The following is a 6039-nucleotide window of genomic DNA, read 5'->3' as shown; positions in this document are numbered from 1 at the left end:
TCTTGGGTTCCCTGCTCTTTGTTTGTCAAGTCCTAATTGTGAGCTCCTGAAAGAAAACTGCGCTGGAGCCAAGCATAGAGCAACCACTGGTTAGTGTGGCCTTCCAGTACTTGAAGGGAGCATATAAACAGGAGGGGGGAATGGCTTTTACAAGGGTGGATAGTGATAGGACAAAGGGCAATGGTTTTAAACTGAGACAGGGGAGGTTTAGGTTAGGAGGAAGTTTTTCACACAGAGGGTGGTGACACACTGGAACAGGTTGCCCAAGGAGGTTGTGGATGCCCCATCCCTGAAGGCATTCAAGGCCAGGCTGGATGTGGCTCTGGGCAGCCTGGTCTGGTGGTTGGCGACCTTGCACATAGCAGGGGGGTTGAAACTAGATGATCATTGTGGTCCTTTTCAACCCAGGCCATTCTATGATGCTAAAGGAAAGCTTCAGGGGCTAAAATTATGAAATGGCAGCAAAGACAGAGTACAAATTTTAGGCTAAAAAGGCACAGCAGGCCTGTACACTTTTCTCATCTTACTTTGGAGACGTGGTCCTTAGAGGTTGTGAAACTGCATGAATGCGGCCAGACACAGCCCTTCCCTCCCCAGTACAGAAACAAAGAGGATCTGAATGCAAGTTCTTTCTAGCAGTTTTCCCCATGCATAGGCCAACATGGCAGCAGTATCTACCTGTTTCAAGTATAGAGTTAGTATCCGTTGTTTGGGACTGGATAGCCACTGCTACACCAGAGGCACAGCTTTGTTCTCTGCCAGGCAGAGTAACAGACATCTCATGAGATCCAGCATAAGATCAGCGAGGCTAGTATTATCCTCTTCCCTATGATTTTCTGCTCTAAGGGCTCTATGCTGTTGGAATGGACAGCCCACAGTACCGGGTTCCTAAGGCCTTCAGAAAGGATTTCTGATCAGGACTGGTTTAGACAGGGAGTGACTGAAATAGAGGGTGTGATGGTGTTCTGTCCATATGCTGAGGCCATGCTGGTTCATTCAGCAGTGGGCCAGACCCCCTCATGGATGTTCTCATTCCATCACCCTGAGGCCACATTAGGCGTGCTCGGATAGAATGACCATTGTGAAGGTGACTTCACAATGTTACTATTTTGGGACTCTGACTTCTTCTGAGTCCTATTACAAAGAAATTGCAGAGTGTGCCTTGCTGTCTGATGCTATCAAAAATAAAGAAGGAACCTGTTCTTCCTTCCCTGGTGTTTCAGCTGCTGTTTCAGCATTCAACACCTCTAGGAGTGTAGGTGAGAAGGGACAACTGTCACAGAAGACTGGGCACTAGTTGGAGGGTGCAGCTTGGAGCACTCCTGCTGAACTTAGAACATCAGAGGATGTCATGTCAGCTGGTCTCTGTGAGAGTTCAACACAATGTCCCATCCACAAGGATTTCTATCTTGCTTGGTCACCTCAGCTCCACACAGCTTTGATTCAACACTCTCCCATGTGCCCCTGACTAAGAGGCTGCCTTGCAGCCCACTCAGCCACCCCGCTGCATACAGAAGTTTTGGCTGACTGTGGTAAGGGCATGCTCCACCTTAGGAGGGAGGTGAAAGCCTAGCTGGAAAGGACCTGAGTCTGCTGCACAGGTGCAGGCATGGAGGTTTAACTACTGCCTGGTGGCAGATGGGCTGGGTGCAGGTTTGGCACAAACAGCAGGAGCTGGGGCACCTTGAGTGCTGCTGGCAGCCGGCTCTGCATCTTGGCACTGCCTGTAGTGTTTTGTCACTGTGTTGGGCCCTGGCCACAGACAAGTTTTTGTTCTGCCCTTTTTCACGCAACTTATCAGCTCTGGGGCTCCCTTCTGTTTCCTGCTTTGGAGCTGGAAGCTTCCCAGGACATGCTGCTATGTGCCGTCTCCTCTGTGGCGGCTTTCTTAGAGGAGCAGGGATTGGTTTGGAGACCAACTCCGATCTTCAAAGCGGTCAGACCCATCCTTGACCGAGGGAGGGCAAAGGAGCAAATATCTCTGTGGCAATCCTTGTACTGGGAGATCCAAAAGGCCTGTATAACAATCACCGCAGCTCCTCATGGCAATGAGCACTCACCTGAGTGCTGAGCTCACCATGTGGCTGACTCTCCTTCCACCCTCAGATGCACTTCTGGTGGCAACAGCCTCTCCTTTATCTCTACAAGATGTATGAGATGCCTGTAACTCACCCCTTCTCTGCTGGCACAGGGGTCCCAGTAACAGTTGCTGGGAAGATGGGTGCAGGAGGGTTGCCAGAGGGCAAAGTTCATTTAGAGGGAAGAAATGAACTAACCCATCCTGGGGACTTGTTCTTCAACTCTATGCCTCAATGACCAGGCATTTTTCTGCCAGACCTGACCATGGGCAGCTTCACAGCTCACTGCTGACTCCATGGCATGAAAATGAGAAGAGGCTCATCCCCTTCAACCTATTCAGCCTTTGGATTAGCCAAAGCATGGAGCAGATTAACCCCAATGAGGTGGAGGTGTATAAAAGACTACCACAGAGCAATCAGCCCTTGGGCTCCCCAGGTGGTGGTGTCAGGGAAGACCAGGCAGCTCCAGTTCATATCTCCCAAGTTGTGTGAGTGCTCAGAGCCCATCGTGCTCTATTTCTTGAACTGTGCCTGCTTCAGGCATTGCTCTTTTCCTCTGCTCATTACCAGGCTCCACAGCCCCTTCTCCATCTTACTCCACTTGCCTCTGGGCTCTGCTGAAGATGCACTTAGAAACATAGAATCATAAAGGTTGGAGAAGACCTCTGAGATTATCAAGTAATCCATCCCCACCATGCTCACTAATCATGTCCTTCAGTGCCACATCCACACTTTTCTCGAACGCCTCCAGGGATGCTGACTGCACCACCTCCCTGGGCAGCTGTGCCACTGCCTCACCACTCTTTCTGGGAAGACATTTCCTAATGCATACCCAACCTCAACCTCTCCTGGTTCAACTTGAGGCCATTTCCTCTCCTCCTATCACTAGTTACCTGGGAGCAGATGCTTCCCTCCCCATCTCTTTCATCACACTCATCTTTCCTCATGTGAGATCATCTGTCTCCTGACTTCTTTCATCTGGTTTCCCCAAACACAGCAACACCTTCACCCATGTAACCTTTTGAACCCCTGACTCCTCCAAGGGCTGGAAAGCAAATACAGCGAGTTTGCCCAGCTCTCACAACAGCAGCATTGGTGTCTCATTTCTGTCATTCCTTTCACTTTAAATGGCCCCACATTTCCTGCAGGGTGCACACACAGATTCCCTCCACTTCCAAGAGGCTTGCACTGCTGTCAGGCAAACAGCCAACTCAAACCGTCAGGGCTGGGAGGTTCAGTCAGGAGGCAGATACTGAAAATCCTCTCCAGTGAAATGCCAGGAGAACTTTCCTACAGCAGCTGGAAAGAGCCACGCTTTCCTTGGGATCACAGGACAATGGTCTCTGTGTTGTGGAAAGTTTGTGTCACCCCTGTTGAGTCAGGAGTGTGATGCATGGAGTTTGAGTGGCTAGAGGGACAGTGACGTGGATTTTTTTTTTTAAGTGTTAAAGAAAAAAAGGATTCTTGCCAGTGTTATCACTCATATGGGCCCAAACCCACAGCTGGCTGAAATCACAGTTAAGAAAAAGACATTGACTGCAATGGGTTTGGAGCAGATGCAGGGAGTGAGTCCCAAGGTGAATTGTGAAACCAACACACCTTCACTCTGTTACAAGTTTGTTTTCTGTCAAGGGTTATTTGCCTTGGTCTTCGTACCTACCTACCAAACACAGCATACTGCTTGCAGATTTCACAGTGAGGCAGACCTGGAGGCAGCAGGCAGTGTCACTACAGGGATGCAGCTCCTCACCCAGCCTGGATGTCTGACTGTGTGTCCTCATAACACTATGTCAGGCACCCTCAACCAGCTCTGCTGGGATGCCATTCAGCTAGCCTGAGTTTCACACTGCCCCTCATACTCTGATTTGTACAGCAGCTGTGCATAAATATATGTCTCCCTCTCTCAGATATGATGCATAATATTGGTGGGAAGGTTCAACCTCTTCTCCTGTGCCACCAACATCTTGTCTCTGACAACGTGGGCTGAGGGAATGGGGATTGTTAAACTAGGAGGAGGCTCAGGGGAGACCTTATCACTCTCTCTAACTACCAGAAAGGAAATAGTTAGGAGGAGGTTGGCTTCTTCTCCCAGGTAAAAAGTGATAGGACAAAAGGCTTCAAGTTGCACCAGTGGATGTTCAGGTTAGACATTAGGAAACACTTCTCAGCAAGAGTGATGAAGCAGTGGTACAGGCTGCTCAGGGAGGTGGTGCAGTCACTGTCCCTGGAGATGTCCAAGATATGTGGAGATGTGGCACTGAGAGATGTGTTATTGGGCATGGTGTCAATGGTTGGACTAGATGATCTTAGAGGTCTTTTCCAGCCTTAATAATTCTGTGATTTTCTGATTCTATGACTTTTGGAGCAGCCCTGGTATTAGGTGGTGAGGTTCTGATCATTTTCTCTTCAACTGCTGCCCATCTTCATTACTCAGCCTCATCTGGCTGAGGTAGGATAACAGGGCTTCATTCTGGCCATATATGAACACCGCACAGAGTTTGTGCTGGCTTTGTCCCAAGTACAGGACAGGCAGCATCTTATCGTGGGAGTAGCACAGCCATAAAGTCTAGCTGCACAGAACTACCACCTCAAAAATTTAGAACCAACAAGTTTGTTCTCATCTGCCTGTTGTATTGCATGGCTGTGGTGTGTTTGATCTGATGTCAGGAATTGGGTTGACCACATCATCATCATCATCATCATCATCAGGCTACAGCCTGAGTTGGCTGCAAAGCTGTACCATTTATTCTCTGACATCCCAGAGCCCCACAGTCTTCTCCTTACTGCAGACTATGGCATAGAAAGGGTCATCAGCACTGCTGGCATCCAGCATAGTTGGTCAAAACAGTGACACCCTGGAAATACAGAAGCACGATAGGAAAGGAAATTTAACACCAGAATGAGCATCCTTGGGAGCTGCTGGGTAGGATCTATTTCTGTCACAGATAGATTAGTCAAGGCAGGATCCTTAATGTCTCCACTGGAGATGTCCAGGCATGTCATACACAAATAAATATATATATATGATATTTATATATATATATATTATAGCTACAGCTGCATAAATACAGCTACACAAATACTCGTTTGCCTGACCATTTCTTGGGCCTGAATAGGCTTGTCCCAGCATTGAGGCAGAGCACAGCAACATTGGTGGGTCCTGCCCTCAGAAGCTGTGCCCTAAGGGCTCTGGGTGTCCTCCAGCAGTGGTATGGGAAGGGTGCAGCAGCCCTCAGGGCCAGGAGCTGCACCCTGTGCTCAGAAACACAGAGGTATTTTGACCAACAGTTCATGGAGATGAGCTGAATTGCCAACTACCCTGGGGAGCAGTTTAGGATGTGCCTTGTGGCGTCATGAATACATGATGGTCCCTTAAGGGGAAAGCAAAGATTCCCAAGCCAGGTTTGGCAAAGGCATCCTGATGGGGTCAAGCATGAGGAGGAAGCACAGAAAACCCTTTTTTTTTCCCCCACAGCTTCACTCCTATCAAGCCTGGAACAGTAAAAGTGGCTCAGTACATCCCTTAATTTTGGGCTAACTTTTGTGGTGCAAACCTACTGAGGTCTGCCCCACACATCCTTTGCACCTATGGTGAGTCTCACCTTGGTGCACTGCTCCTGACATCATTTCTGGTGCACCCCAAACAGTTGTGGTGCAGTCTTAGCACCTCACAGCTCGTATCCCCTCTCTTGCCAGCAAGGCAAGCCTGAGCAGGCTCATTCATTGCTATCCTCCACTAAAAGCACTGGGGAGCAGACAACTGTTGCTATAGATGGCGGGTTTTTGCTGCTCTGCAGGGAAAACTATGTCACCCTTGACCTGGGAGAGCAAAGCCAGCCAAACCACAGTCTTCCTTTGCACCACATCACTCCCAGCTCCTGGAGCTCCCCAAGGCTGTGTGGAGGGAATGCAGGAAGGGGGTGGCCACAGGAGGAGAAGGCGTTCTCAGACAAAGATCAGA

This window comes from Meleagris gallopavo, chromosome 1 (assembly GCF_905368555.1).
Source record: "Meleagris gallopavo chromosome 1, MGAL_WU_HG_1.1, whole genome shotgun sequence".
NCBI classification, from domain to species: domain Eukaryota; kingdom Metazoa; phylum Chordata; class Aves; order Galliformes; family Phasianidae; genus Meleagris; species Meleagris gallopavo.
This window is presented reverse-complemented; position numbering follows the sequence as displayed.